Source organism: Setaria viridis, chromosome 5, assembly GCF_005286985.2.
Source record: "Setaria viridis chromosome 5, Setaria_viridis_v4.0, whole genome shotgun sequence".
Taxonomy (NCBI): Eukaryota; Viridiplantae; Streptophyta; class Magnoliopsida; order Poales; family Poaceae; genus Setaria; species Setaria viridis.
Genome location: NC_048267.2, coordinates 10,887,479 through 10,903,362, shown reverse-complemented (window position 1 = coordinate 10,903,362; position 15,884 = coordinate 10,887,479).

Below are 15,884 nucleotides of genomic sequence, written 5' to 3'. Positions count from 1 at the left end.
TACGTTGATCGTCTTCACTGCATCGACGCAAATCTACATGTTACACACCAGTAGTGCGTCGAGTGGTAATCCCGTGATCCTTATACGGCAGTTCTTCCTGGTTTTACGCGGTAGAAATTTTGATTTGCGCTAGTGTAGCCTACCTCGTATCCCTACACATGTAACATGACGTGCAGCGTGGATCGTAAGAAGAAATGGAAGGTAAGACAATTGTTTCACTTTTCTATGTTCTATGTTAAGTTACTTAGAGATTTAATTAGTTAGATAAGGACTTATTCACCATCTGACTTAATCATTTAGTCATTTAGTAACTTAGTGTGTAAGTAAGTTAATGACTTAATCATTTATTGCTTTAGTGACTTAGTCATTTGTTGCAGGGGCGTACCCTCCAAAGCTCGGTTAGAGATATAGAGCATTTCCGTCCTAGTGTTTCGGATCCCGAGACGCGGAGCTTCCTAGAGGTAAGTCTCAAATTATTCTTTCAAATACTTTATTAATACGTTACATTCTTCTTTTGAGTAACTAGTTTTTACTACTGCAGAACTGTCAAATCGGCTTCGCCGTGCCGCTGCTTGTTGTGGTTGCAGGACTGCCACGACGCGAGACGTGCACGTTCCATCCCTACGCGAAGGAGGCGTCGATACATCTAGCCAAGGTCCCTCAGGTTCGAAATCAATTGCATCCGAGGATGAGGACGACGACGATGAGCAGAGGGCCGAGGAGCTTGGCCCGTCTCAGCTCCAGGAGGCTCCCTTGACTCAGCCTATACAGGTTGTAGGCACTAGACTACGTCGTCCACGTTCTCCTTACACTCCAGGCACCGACGCCCTTGGTCACAAGGGTAAGGATAAGACTAGGAGGCAGTGACGGTTCTTATTGCAAACTTTGTATTATATGGACTATTTGTATATATGGATTTTCATTCTGAACTATTGTGGATCTATTATGAATGTGTCATATGCTTGTGTCATATGCTTCTATGCTTGTATGTTTGTATTTATGTTCACTATTCATCTTGTAATTTTGTATGGATTGCATCAAAAAGTAGGGAAAATTCTGCCGAAATTTCGCTAACAAGTACCTTTTTTATTTTCTGCGGAAATTTCACTAGACTACGACTTCGAAATGCATTACATCTCAAAATAAACATAGGTCGTCTACAAATTGCGTGTCCATACTTAAAGTGCATTATTACATGACAACATAATAAAAGTCTCACAGTAGAAAATATTGTTCATAAATAAACCATAGAACTAGAACTTAAATATGACTACTGAGTGCAACGAGGCCACTTTCCCTTCCTTAAGGCATCGGGATTCTCCTCAACCGTTGCTTTCGCTCGGCGTGCCCGCTCAAGCTTCTTCTCCCTCTCCTACCTGTTCGTAGCAACCCGCCTCCTTTCCTCCTCTTCCTTGTGCTCTTTTTCCGCAGCCTCCTCTATGAGCCTCCTCTCGTACACCTCCTTCCTCTCTGCATCCCAGCGCATCATATACTCCAAAAAGTCCTTGTCTTCAGGATTGATCTCAGTGTCGATCCACTGCTCAAAATCACATAGCGGTGGAGGGGTCTACAACAAATGCAATTGTTATAAAACAAAAAAATTATGGACAATACTTATAAGACAACAACAGTTCCTTACCAACATGTTAATGCGGCGCTGACGAAGTGTAGGTTCAAACGCAAAGTTGGAACACATCCAATACCTCTGCCTATACGTGGCATGTTCATCGGACTTGGCTACCTTGCAAGGATCGCCGCAAAAGCACATCGGCACTAGAACACCACTAGGCAGAGGCAATGGATCGAACGCATTTCTTGTCTTCTTGGCGCCATAACTACAATTTAGTTTATTTCGTTCTATGAATCAAACGCACTTAACAATAAACCTACAATTAAGGTTTTTTTGATCCACAACAATGAGCACATAACATAACTACGTGCGCTGAGATTACCTTAGTTTCTTAGCTTTTCCACGCCTCGGCATCCTACATTTGTATGAAATCCTAAGTTCAAAAATGCAACAAATATATAAAGAATCGATGTGAAAAAAAGGTACGAGGGAGAGAGGATACCTTGCTCTTCAGGATCCACGGATCAAATGAGAGTTTCCTAAGCTACAATGTCGATTCATAGTCTAGGACGAGGTAGGGAGAGTAAAAACCCGAGAGACTGGAGAAGAATGAGAAGGAACTCTCGAGCAGGAAGAAGGCCGGCGGTATATGTAGGGAGGCTTGGCGCCAGCGACGGTGGCGCCGAGGCTTGGCGCCAGCGCCATAGATCTTGGTGCCAAGCCTCGGCGCCATGTCAGGGGGCCGGCGCCACGTCGGAGGCGCGAGTGGGGGACCTTGGCGCCAGGATGCCTGGCGCCAAGATGTTATAGCTTGGCGCCAGCCATCCTGGCACCAAGCTAAGGGTCCATTTTTTGAATTGGTTTCGCCACGGGCCTATTTGTGAAAAATTTTCTCGAAAAGGGCTAAAATACAAAAAAGTTGGACGAAATAACTGTCAACAGAGAAGGTACCATACCCGGCCACCGGGGTAGACGACGCCGTCCAGCTCCCCCAACACCGAGGACAGAGCCACGCGGACGTTAGCGAGTCCGCCCTGCAGCGCCTACCACTTGCCCCATTCCGTGGCGTCGTCCAACGTGAAGAGGGGTTGCGGGCCGTCATGAGACGACCAACGCAGGACAGACCCGCTCCACACCTTGGGAACGGGAGTGGTCGAGGCAAGGGCGGGGGCCGACCCTGACGCCGCCATCAAGATGGACACCACCATCCCGGAAGTCAAGGCCGCCGCAGGCACCGCCGACGCCAATGCGCGCCCCGACCCGCCCATCGGCGCCACCGCCTCCGACGCGGGTGCCGGAGCAGGCACTCCCGCCTCCGCCGCCGCTGCCACTTCTGTCGCGGCTCCCCAGGCAGAGGTCCCCGCCCCCGTCACCGCCGCCTCCTTCGACGCAGCAACCGGGGCGAGTGTCCCTGCCTCTCCCGCCGTCTCTGTCCCCACTGTGGCCGTGAGGGCAAACTCTCCCTCCTCCGTCGCCGCCGCCGTCCCTGTCACGGCCGCTGGGGCAACCGCCCCCATCTCCACCGCCGTCGTTTCCTCCGCCTCGTCGGCGTCGAGGTCAATCACCTCCCCAGCCTGAGGGCCCCCGGGAGCGATACTCTGCACCGCGGGGTCGGCCGAAGAGGCAGAAGGTGGAGCGGGGTCCACACCCTGTCCTGTGCCTGGCGGCGGCACCACTTCACCGGTCGCCACCGCGAGGGCCGCCTCCGCGGTAGGACCCGCGGTCTCACCAGTGACCCTGCCGCTCGCCGCCGGCGGGGCCGCGGTCCGCCCCACAGAGGCGGACAACACCCGCAGCGCCTTCTTGGGCGCCAGCTGCGGGACGAGGCCTCGAGGGGCAGCGCTGCAAAACAATAAGCAACATCAGCAAGAGCAAACCCAATGCTGGGAAAGGAATGAGATTCGCGAGGAAATTTAACTCACGTTCCCGCAGCGCAAGGACACCGCGCGCGCTTCGCCTCCGAGCCGGACGCCGACCCCGCGGCATCCGGCAACGGCCGCTTATCGCTGCTCCTCTGCTCCTGGGATGCAGGTGCAGAGACGCGGGTCGGCTCCGTAGACCCCCGAGGGGCGCTCCGCGCTGACCCCTGGGGCGTGGCCCCAGAGCTTTGCGGGACCAAGTCTCGGGAAGGCGGCCCGCCCGCTTCATCCCCCACGGCCGTCTGGGAGCGCGCCTCCTGGATAACAAGCGCGCCCGACCGGAGGGATAGGATGAACTCCTCCTCCTCCTCCTCGTCATCCTCCTCCTCCTCATCATCATCGTTGTCATCGTCGTCGTCGTCATCCGACATGACCTGTCCCCGCCGCCACCGCTGGAACTCCTTGGCGGCCCTCTTCTTCTTCTTCGCCGTCTCCTTGTCCTTGCGTCGCTTTTGCTTCTCGGCAAGGAGACGGTTCTGCTGCCACCGCTCGGCGTCCTCCGGCACCGGCGGACGCGAGTCGACAACCCGAGTCATACTGCCCTACAAACACAAAAGGCCTCGCGTCAGAACGGCCGACCAAGAAACACAAGAAAGGGAAACTGGCGCACAAAATCCTTACTAGATCGATGAAATTCTTCATCGCCATGTACTCCTTGGTGCGAGTATGGCGGAGGTGGATTCCGGCGCACCCTATCGGCACCGGGGACGACCGCTGCTGGCATCCCTTCTTCTCGGCCTTCTGGTACAGGCTGACTGTGAAAAAGTACTTCCACAGCGAGAAGTTGGGCTCAATGCCCAGGAACCCCTCGCACAGCGTGATGAATGCCGCGACGTGCTGAATACCGTTGGGGTTGAGGTGCTGCAGCTAAAGCCCGTAGTAATGCAAGAGCCCGCGGAAGAAGACGCTCGGCGGAGTCACGAACCCCTTCTCGTGGAAGTGGGCGAAGGAAACGACGTAGCCGGCGGGCGGAGTCAGTACCTCTTCCATCTCAGGGAACCCCCACTCATCCCTCTCCATCCTCTCGCAAAGAAGGCCTTTCCTCACTAGGCCTTCGACGCGTGAGGGGCCGAAGTGGGAACGCGCCCAGGATCCCATCGCCGGAGGGAGAAGAGCTCGATGGGGGATGGGGAGAAAGGGTGTGGCACCGGGCGGACGAAGACGAAGCGGGCGCAGGAAAGCTAAGGGCGTGTGAGGAGGCAAAAAGGCTTGAAGACAGATGGCGGGCGAAACCGGCGAGGCGAAGTCCTTGTTTTATAGGGAAGGCGCGAGGGAAGCAAAACAGACGCCCCCATCGCAATAAATGCGGCGCCAGGTACGCCCCGTCACGCCCGCCTCTTTTTCGGAAACCGTGGACACGACCTTCAGCAGAAACATCCCCTTCTCCCTCAATTCGCGGGTCGGCGTCCTCCACCACTTCATCTCCCGGAGGACACGCGCACGACGTCTCCCACGTCCGGCCCAAGGCACTGCCTCCTCCACGTCCGGCCCAAGGCGCGGCCCCCTCCACGTTCGGCCCAAGGCCCACTAAAAGGTAAGAAAGGGATACGGGGCCCACGCCCCTACGGCCCATTACGATCCAGGGGTTCGAAGGTGGCCCGCCGTGGGTTCGAAAACCGCCCCAGGATACCCCCGAGCGAGGGGTGAGAGGAGACGGGTCTGCAAGCAGCCATCACCCGGGCGCGCGACAGCCCAGGGCGTCTCAATCTCACATTCGAGTTCGGACCGGCATCAAAGTTCATGGTTTTTCCCCGAAGAAAGGCAACGAGCCCCCGGATCCGACTGAACGGATTAGGAAACTATATGAACTGGCCGACCGGAGCCTGGGGTACGCCACCAGCTTGGCCCAAGCCGGACCCCCCCGAACGGGGACCGGGACCCTACTCAAATCAACCCGTTAGTAGCTCAATGAGCACCACGGATCGTCCGGTGAGGATAGCGTGGCACGGCTCGCCCCCTCCGTCTCAGCGAACGGACGCTTGAGGGGTAACGTACGAAAGTCGACCTAGCCTCAGACCGGTCCCCTGCAACGCGCGGGGGCTCGGAGGCTAGCCCCGCAACCAAAGGCCACGCGGGTGGTCTCAACTTAAGGCTCTCAAATAGAGGGGAATGACAAGAAATCCTCCCGCGCCGAGTCGCTCACAGGATGCGCCGCCTGATCGACCCCCTCAGTCAAGCCGCGCTAACAACACCTCCTGTCCCGGATCAACTGCGGGGATCCACTACGGGCGATGACAGCAGCCTCTGGAGGAGCGTCCCCGCTCCACCACAGGCTCGGGGGCTACTGTTGGGGGGAAATATTAACGACCTCTTGAAGCCCATGGAAACAACAAAACATGAAGGCCCAGGCCCGCCTAAGGTAACAAAGATCGACCGACGTCGGCCCAACATGGGAGGAGAGAGCCGTGCTCCGCCTCGCCCGCCTCGTGTCCCGGGGTCAGGCGTCCCCGACCCCCGAAGGACCGAGTTCCGCCTTGCCCGACCGTGGGTCTGGGGTCGAACGTGCCCGACCCCCCGCCGTAGGTCTCCGCCTCGCTCGACTCCAGGCGTATGGGGTCGGGCTAACCCGGGCCCTCCATACAAGTATCCGTCTCAGGCGCGGATCTTGTGGGTCCCCCTGTCGATCTCACCATAAATGCGCCGCAGATCTGTCAGGGCGAAGCATATCCGTGCCCCACGCAACCTACCGCAAGTACCCATGGGCGGCTGCACAGTGCCTGCTACAGTAGCTGCGGCCTCCTCCGATTCGCCACAGGGCACTCATGGCCTACACCACCCGGAGCAGGGGGAAGCCTCACCCGTTCTCGTGCCCCGCACGCCCGGTGGCAGGGATGCGACGTCTGTTCTCCGTGGGCCATCAGCAGGTTGGCGGGATCCGCCGCCTCCCCCAACGGACACAAGGGTCACGACGAAATGCCATCATCACGCCCGGTGGCTACAGTCACCGAGGAAGCCATCGACAGGACGCGACGGCGGCCACCCTCCTCCGGCAAACGCGCCGGCGGGAGTCGAAGGCCGGCGAGAACGCCGATGACCTGGGAACTTGGTTCCACCCTTTCGTGTTGTATTTTTACCTAGCTATGTTTATCTCTTTACTGCTCCCCACACTCGGTCTCGCCTGTAACCCCGGTGGTCTCCTTACGCTATAAAAGGAGAATCGGGGGCGTGAGATAGGGGAGGCTGGACAGATAACTCAAAGCACCACAACGTTTCCAAGCCAACAGAACATACGCACTTGCCCTGCTAAGAGCACCAGTAACACACCCAAGAGACCTAGGACCGGATCCCTCTCTCGCATCCTGTAACCCCTACTACAGAACCCCGCGTGGGCAACACTAGCAGCCCCGACGTAGGGCGTTCCTTTGCCCAAACCAGTCTAAACCCTATGTCTCCCACGCCACCATCTGAAGTCTTACGCGCATAAAAGAAATTTACTAGTCCAAGTCTTGATCCGCTAATCTTGACAACGACAAGTTGTTAAATTCTTCTCCGTATTACGCTCAGGCCAATGGTTAGGCCGAATCGTCCAACAAAGGGGTTTTCAAACTGATTAAGAGGAAGATCAAAGAACAACCAAGGCAGTGGCATACAACGCTAAATGAGTCCTTGTGGGCCTATAGGATGGCTTGACACGGTGCCACCAAGTTGTCCCCTTACCAATTAGTATATGGGCATGAAGCAGTATTGCCTTGGGAGTTAAAGATTGGGTCTAGGCGTACATCGCTTCAAGATCAGTTATCAGCTGATCACTATTCCATTCTGATGAAGGGAGAGTTGGAGGATTTGGCAAGTCAGCGGTTGAGGGTCTTGATTAGTATTGAGGAAAATAAAAAAAGAGTCGCCAGAAGGTATGATAAGAAGGTCAACGTCAAGCAGTTTTCCCAAGGGGACTTGTCTGGAAGTTGGTCCTACGATGGGATCTAAAGATCCCAAATATGGAAAGTGGTTGCCTACTTGGAAAGGGCCGTACCGGATTAGTCAATGTGCTCCAGGCAATGCGTACATATTGGAGACCTTCGAGGGAGAAGAATTTACAAGAGCTCTGAATGGAAGGTATTTGAAATGTACTACCCCAGTATATTGGTAGACGCTTAGCCAATAATGTGGCATATTGGGTTCTCACTGCCGATGCCTGTTGACTCGTGTTCATATAGCTGATGCGAAGGGCATCACCTTGAGGATGAAGGAGGTAAGAAAGAGTTCATATGAATAAGCTGATTATTATTCGGTACATTAACTGAATACATGGCCGACATGGTACAAGTCGCCCTTAGAATAAAAAATACCAACATACTCATAAGTCACAATAATTCAATGGCATTTCAGTTGGGCTTTATTCATGTCGATCTCTCTCTGAAGCCATCCTAATTCGATCAGAAGGCGGGTGTTCTTCTCCTCCACTTCCGCCATGTCATCTTCGAGGATAATTTGATGGGGCAGTTGGTGACTCCTTTCGGCTGGTTGCTGAGTTGACCTTCTAGAAGCATTGGCTTCAATGTTGTCTACAATCCTTTTGATATGTGCAGGAAGGTGATACTTGAGTTCCTCACGATGAGTTTGGATCAAATCCTTGTCTGCCTGGGTCAGCGGTTCGTCGGAGTGCATAATCTCAATTGCTCGTTCAAGACCGGGGCTGAGCCGGTTTGGCTGAAAGGATAATAAATGATCAATTAACGGAAGAAATCGGTCGAAGTGTAAAAGAGTTAACTTCATACCTGATTGATGGAAGAGGAGGAAGCCATTCGAGTTGCCTGGTCAAAGACTTGGAAGTATCTACAGGGGCGAGTTTGATGGGCGTTGTGCGAATGCCTCTGGAGAGGATGTGAAGGACTCGTATTTATAGAACAAGAGGATGACGGGCAACGGTTGGTAAAAGAGGGCATTTAAAGCAAGTAACCGTTGGGCCAAAAGGCTGCAGAAAAGCTACTCAGATTTGCATTCAAGATAGAAACATTGAAAGTGTCAATGCTATACAAGACATTCAAAGGCCATTTGAGTTCAGTACAATTATCCGAGGAGGGTGTTTATGGCCTCGATTGCCCACAGGAGAACCTGATCTGCTGCATCCAGTACTCGCCGATCGTCATCGGCCGACCCTGGGATTTCTGGTATATTACGATGAAGTCGAATGGCCTAATGAGCAAGGGTCTGCCTTTCCTGTTTCAAATCGGCGATGACGGTCGGGAAGTCTTCAAGCTTCTTTTCTTCGGCGGCGATGGCCTTTACGACCTGCTCCATTTCTTTGGCCAGTTCTGCTCTACGCCATTTAAGCTGATCTATTGCGCTGATGATGCTCGGACGAGAGGTCTCAAGGACGCCGATCCGCTAGTGTACCTCTTGCGCACGGTGCTTGTAAGATTCTTCTTCTTGGCATGCCTTCTCCAGTTTAGCGTGATTGGCCATATGTCGCAAAGCTCTAAACACTGGAATCTGCATGGATTCAATATATGCCACGGACGCGAGAGCCTCTTTCACGTCTTTTGGGACTTGGCCTTTAATTTCGTTGAATATTCGTCGTATCAGCTCGGCATCCTCCACCAATCGGCCGACGTTGTCCTGGAGAAGGGTTCCCATGTTTTGGAGCTTGGCACGGATATCTTCTGGTATTGAGCCCAAGGTTATCTGGTGTGGTGCGACTTCCTCGTTGTCGGAGACCGCAACCGCGAAGCAGAAGAGGCTGTTGTTGGGCGTATCTTATTTCTGTAAGGAATGGAAAAAAGTGTTTTATCCGACAAAGGTAAGAAATCAGCTAGTAGAGATAGGAGGCCCTTATCTCTTTAAAATGAATTTCCTCCACCTGGGTTGGCAGAATTGCTGCTCCCATCTCAGGAATCGACGGCGGTAGTTCACCAGAGGAAGAAGATTCAACAATAATCGGCTCTCTTGTAATAGTTGGTAAGTGCTTGGGCTAGCCTCCTGAAGAATGGAAGGGGGAGTATTTGTGAGTATAAAAAGAATATTAGATCTAAGTATGGGTCTTGAGCTTCCTACCTCTGGAAATCACGCAGCCGACGGTTATTCAAAGGGGACGACCAATGTGTCTGGAGCATCCTGTGCCAAGAATCAGCCGATTTTAGTTGAAAAAAATTAGGAGGGCTAAGTGAAAAGCATGTTCTTTACCTCAATTGGGAGGTTTGCTGGTGCTACAGTTTCTGCTCGGGGATCGACCAATTGAGGGGTAGTCTCCTCTGGAGTAAGTTGCGCAGCCTGATAAGAAGAGACGAATTTAGTATTGACAATACACTTAAAGAAGATTAGAGCAGTGAGGTTACCTGTATAACCTCCACCAAAAGAGATGGAACCGCCAACCCAGCTTCTGATGCTGCCTGGGGGTCGATATCCTGAATCGTCGGTAGAACATCTGTTTGGACTGGTGCGGCTGAGGGCTTGGCCGACGTCGTGGCCGATTGGTCGGCTGTCTGAGTTATCGCTGATTCCGTACGAGCTCGTACCCTGCAGCTCGTTTTCTTTGTGGTGGACACCTTGAGCTTGTGCTTTAATCAGCCGGTGGCTATATCTTCCATCGATGGGGCGTGATAGCCGATAAGAGGGTATGGCGTGTACGGATGATGGGTCTCCATCAGCCTACCGCTCCGGCTGTGCGTTAGGGGCACGTGGCTATCAACCTACGCAGAAAAGAGACGACAGTAATGAAAGTTATGTGGCATAAAAGAGAAAGCAAGAAATTGGCTGAGAAAGTTTCGTTACCTCTGCATTTGGATCGGTGTGAGCAGGGTCCAGCTGATTGCAATACACCGCAGGAGCTGCACAGAAAAGGTGTTGTTTCCACTCGGCCCAACATAATTTGAATTGCTGAGTAGAGAAGGATGCTACTAGCCAAGTGCTCAGGTCAATAGTGCTGGAGTCCGGTGTCAAATTACATAATCTATTATATTCAAATCCTCTTGAGACCGACTCTCGAAATTTCACCTGGCCGACAAAGTAAATTCCAATGGGCATTTGTCCTAGGCCGAGTTGCTGGGTTGCTACCGACGGGTTGTAGAATTCGTATGTCGAAGAGTCTTTCCCAGAGAAGAACTTTGCCGATAGGATTCCAAGTTTGATCAAAATGTCCATAATCCCGTCGTCAAAAGAGTTGGTACTCAAGTCGAAGCAATCAGGATTCTCAAAAGTTGGTCTTTCTCTCTAGTATGGGTACCAACTCGTTGTTTCTTCGCTGAAGCCGTTATAAAAGCATCTGAAGTACTCGACTATTCTTGAGGGAGTGACCTTACTGCCTGGAAAAAACTATACAACTTCTCCTAAAAAGGTGCAGCGGCGCCTTGCCGATGGGTCAGTTTCTGATTCGACGTTGGGGAAGGTCTTGGTTTCGATCCGTTCTCTGGAGATTTTGCTCATATATAAATTAAGCCAGAGGTTAATAAATCATCAGGGACCACCAGGGTTCCCTACATGATAGCTTCACGGCAATTTGATGCGTCATATAGTAAACTGACCCCAGCAAGTGTTTTCCCAAAGGACAGTAGCACCTCTTGCTAGTGCTTCGGCTAAGGCTTGCGTGTTGGAGGTAGGGCTGGCCGATTTGCCATAGAAAAGGTGTTTTTCTAGCCACATCATCAAGAAGGCTGTGTGCTCTCTTTCCGTGATGGGTCCGATCTTTATGTTCTTCTCAATGAAGCCTTTCCATCCGCCGATGGCTTTTATTTCCAGCCGGTGAGTGGGTTTGATTAGAAGATCAAAAGGTGTATTGGCAGAGGAGATATCGAGGCCGGTCAGCATCAGAACATCAACCAAAGTGGGAGTCATCGGTCCATGGCCAAAAAGAAATGCATTGAGGGCGTCGGACCAGAAATAAGACGCCGCAATGAGCAGAGAGTCATTCCTCTCCATATGAGACAGGGATAGATTTGTGTAGTGGCCGATTTTTCCCTCATCCCAAAAGACTCTTGGAGTTCGACATCCTGAAGAACCACTATCTCCAGCCGGAAGTTTCATTCGACCAAGACCTGAAGGTGCATGTCCAATTGTCCAAATCCATAGTTGATCGTTTAAATGGGATCCTATGAGTTTCCACATTAATCAGATCAGTTGGATCAGGATCTCCCATGGGGCCAAGCCTGATGAGTCCAAGGGTATCGGCTATGGGGATGGTAATTCTTTGTCTGACTTCTTGAGAAATAATGAGAAAAAATTAAGAACAGATCTGGGAATTGCGGGAAGGTAAAAGAAAAGGGGGGATCAGAAGATCTACCTCCGGGACGAAGGCCATGGTGGCTATAGGGATTGCCATCGGGATTTAGAAGACTGGCGCGGTTGATGAAGAATGGGAGGAAGTCACTGGAGTGCACTAGAATGCACCTGGAGGAGGAACAAGCAGGGGCGCCAGAGTGCGTCGGGAGATGATTTGCCGGAAAGGAAACTTTTTCACCCAAAGAAGAAGAAGCGGCGGAAGAGATGAGTATTTAGAGGATGGTTCAAGAGAGAGGTAAATGCGGAATTTTACTGCGCCGTCCGCGCAAATTTCGAAAAGAGCGGTTGCCCGCGAGCGCTCTATTCGAAAAAATGCAATCATCAAAGAGAAGACTTTGGAGCAAAAAGGTTTTTGCCGCATTTATTGTTGCGCTTTCTCCGAAGGAAGGAATCGGAGTTGAGAAAATTTTGGAGCAAAAGACATGTTTCACTCAAAAACTGGGAGGCATGTGTTGACGCTGGTTTTTGACACGTGTTAAGGTTGGCGTCAAGGAGAGAAAAGTGGCCGATGCGGATAAGCAAGAAGCTGTGGCTGGGGGAATCGGCCAATAGAGCTATAGTGTTTCGGCCGATTAGTCGAGGGAGTCGATGAAGACTGGTCGATTGGGTGATAGAGCAGTTTGGCTGATGTGGGCCTAAAATGGGCCAAGGCGATGACCAGATGAAGATGAGGATTGGCCCATAGAAAAGTTGAATAGTGTTCAACTCCGATGCGAGTTGTATCCGTGTGTAAATATTTCTTATTTTGAATTAGAGATAAAATCATAGTCGATTAGGAAATCAGTTGTAGCAGGGTATAAATAGGTGCCTCGCAAGGCTTGTAAAATAACACAATAATCATCAATACAAATCTACTTTTTCACGTAACTTTACTTTCAAGTTGGCGACTTCGCCAAATCCTTTTTCTTTTCACGAGTTCGTGTGAGTTGGCAGGGCTGCATCAACACGACCTCCGACCAATTTGTAAGTTTCGCGTATCGAGTAATATTAACTTCGGGCGCATCGCTGTTGTTTCGTTTAGATTTATTCAACAGTTATCGATATTTACTAGAATTGTAGGTTTTACCTGTTATTTTAGTTTTTATCACCAGTTATCCAGCTTGAGACACGAACAGTCGGCTATATCAATATTTTGTTTATCACCATACAGCTGATTAGATATGTTTCAAAGTTTTGTCCCTGTAGCATTGTTCAGGTTAGTCCAGTAGTTTCTTTTACAATTGCTACGTGATCAACGGCTGTTTCATAGCCAGTCATCTTTACACTAATTCGGCTGATTTGCTGATACATCCTTTGAAATAGATCGGAATCCTAGCCGATCGAAACTTTGGAATTTAATATCTTTCTTTCCTTGTCAATCAACAAGTCAGATTGACTGGCACGCCGCGCGAACTGCACCAGGGTGATAACCCAAATAAGAATTAAGCAGATTCTTCCGGGTTCATGTGTTCGACGCCGGAGCCGGAGTCATCGTCCGATTTTTAGCGTCAATAGCACCATCTTTGGCTGCCCCCAAAAGCTCGAATCCATGATGTCTTCCATGTGGTCTTTCTCAAGAAGCACTAGGGTCCTATGCCTGAGACCGTCGTCACCTTGCCATCTGTAGTTCATGGCCGCATGGTGCCTACTCCAGAGAAGTTGGTGTGTGCGAAGCCGATAGCTGACTCTTGAGATCTTCTGGTGCAATGGGTGGGTCGTGGAGCTGCTGATGCTACTTGGGAGTCGTTGCCACATTCCAGGAGCGCGCTATCTAGAATTCAAGCTCGAGGATGAGCTTTTCTATCAGGGGAGCGGAAGTGTTATGGACACCTTCTTTGGAAGGAAGTTTGGGCGCAGGGAAAAGGCTAAGAAGTTAGGGAGCTCTTAGATAAGAGTTGGTTAGTTTGTTAGCTGCCGGATTAGATTTTCCAACTAGATATTGGGCAGTTAGGGGAAGGTCCTATATGACCAGGGCCTCCAATGGTTTGAGTCGGTAATAGTTTATCCCTAATCTCTGAGCCTCTCAAGAAGAGGCCAAGGTAGCCTGTAATCTATCTGGCAATTGCTAAGAATACATCCAATAAACAGGCTATATCACGCACATGTTCAACGACGACGGATCGGAGCTAGACGAACGTGACTCCAATGATTTGACGGCCTATCAGACGCAAGGTACTAAATAGCATTTGTAGTGCCCGCAATAGTGGCCGCTATAGCGGTAGCGGTACTCTACCGCTACCGCTACAAGGTAACGGGCCCAAGATAGCATGTTTGGACGTAGCGGCCGCTATTGTCCCCTATTGCGGCCGATATTGCTCATGTTATGCCGCTATTCGTTGTATTTACAGTTCAAGTGACATATGAATACGAATCAAATGGTAATAATAATGTTTAAAATGGTTATTTAGGTAACGACGAAGAGTTATCGGATGAAAAATAAGTTTTTTTATTTATTGATATGAGAATTAATATTAATATATATCCGTACATCTTAATTATACCTATTTATTTTTTATTCTTACCATGAAATGTAATGGATAAATTATAAGTAAACTTGATGTTGATATTCGTATATGCTCTAAAATTGTGACTATTTTTTGAATTCCGCTATTTGGACTTAGCGTCCGATATAGCACCCACTATCCGTGATCCGCTACACCAGCACTAATCCGCTACCATACCGCTAAACGTATCTTGATCAAACGACAACCGATCGATCATCTGACGATCAGATGCAGTGCCACTCGTCGGTCACGTTATCAGAAACGCATATGCTCCTCCAGGGTTCGATTTCTTTAGCATTACCCATATGTACCCTGCTATGAAGTCTGAACACCTGTGACAGCTGATTTAACGGAGATAAGATAAACAAAGCCGCGCATGATTAGCAAGAAGATAGGGAGGAGACACCGACCCGATCCATCCTCCTCCCCGCATCCTCCAATCCAAAAGATAGGAGATGGCGAAAGCGACACGGACGCTGGGGGTGCACGAGCCCGTTGCTTTCCTAGGCGCCGGAAAGACGCCGAGGCTCGTGACCTACAAGCAGTACGTCAAGCCTCCCCTCTACCCAACTCTTCGTTTGCAAGTAACCTCTCATGTCTTGTGCTGTGTGAATCCACTTTTGTATAGATGCCAGCAGTGCAAGGCTCTGCTTTGTTTTTACCCATCGATTTGACATTTGCAGAGACAAGTACTCCCCCATTTGTTGTTTCCGGTGATGGGCGACGTGTCCTTAACGCGACCTCAATCATCATCAGGATATATAGGTGCATGGATAGGTGATAGTGGAGCGAAACCTTGGACTATCCTGGCAAGATCTTGGAATGCTGCATGCTTTGATGGAGCCAAGTCTGCTCATTTTCTGCAAACGAACTGACCTTTTTATCGCTCACCTAACCCAGACTTGGATTGGGTAGTTGGATATGTTACTGCTGGCTATGTGCATTAGCTCCTAGTAGCTCTGGATCGAATCCGACGACTCTGATCCGCTGACTGCAAGTCTGCAACACCCCAGGTCATCGCCAGCAGGCACCCAGATCCGAGAGAGGGCATTGCTTGCTTTTACCCAACTGCAAGAAACAGCGAGGAAGAGGCGGATTGTACAGGTATAGCTGCTGGCAGGAGAGGAAAAGATACGTACTGGAAATGGAAGGATACTGGACCATCATCGAACCAACGGGCACGACGGCCCCACGACCAAGAGCAGGTACACTTCAGCTGCTGCATCTAGTCAAGTGCCGGCGCATGGTGTGAACGAGAACCACGCGTGCACATACACTTCCCGCCCACATCTACTTTTCTTTCTCCATCATCTTTGAACCCATCGGCGATCCACGGATGGATCTTTCCAACAGAGGCGTAGTAGGACGTGGACACAGTGAAAAAGAAAAGAAGCCTGGCACGTGGTGCGGCTCATGGCGCACCGTCGTCGCTCGCCGGAGTTGGACGCTGAGAACCCTGGATGCTGGCGATGCACACATGCGTCCCCACCCATCATCGGACCCAAAAGTAAAAACACTTCCGGATTTTAGGGTGTTAGGATTCATAAACTAATTTTTAGTTCGGATCATATCGAATATTTGTATATCAATTAGAAAGAGTAAATGTGAACTAATTATAAAACTAATTGTATAAATCGTGACTAATTCGTAAGACGAATCTATTCAACCTAACTAATCCATGATTAATACATATTTGCTGTA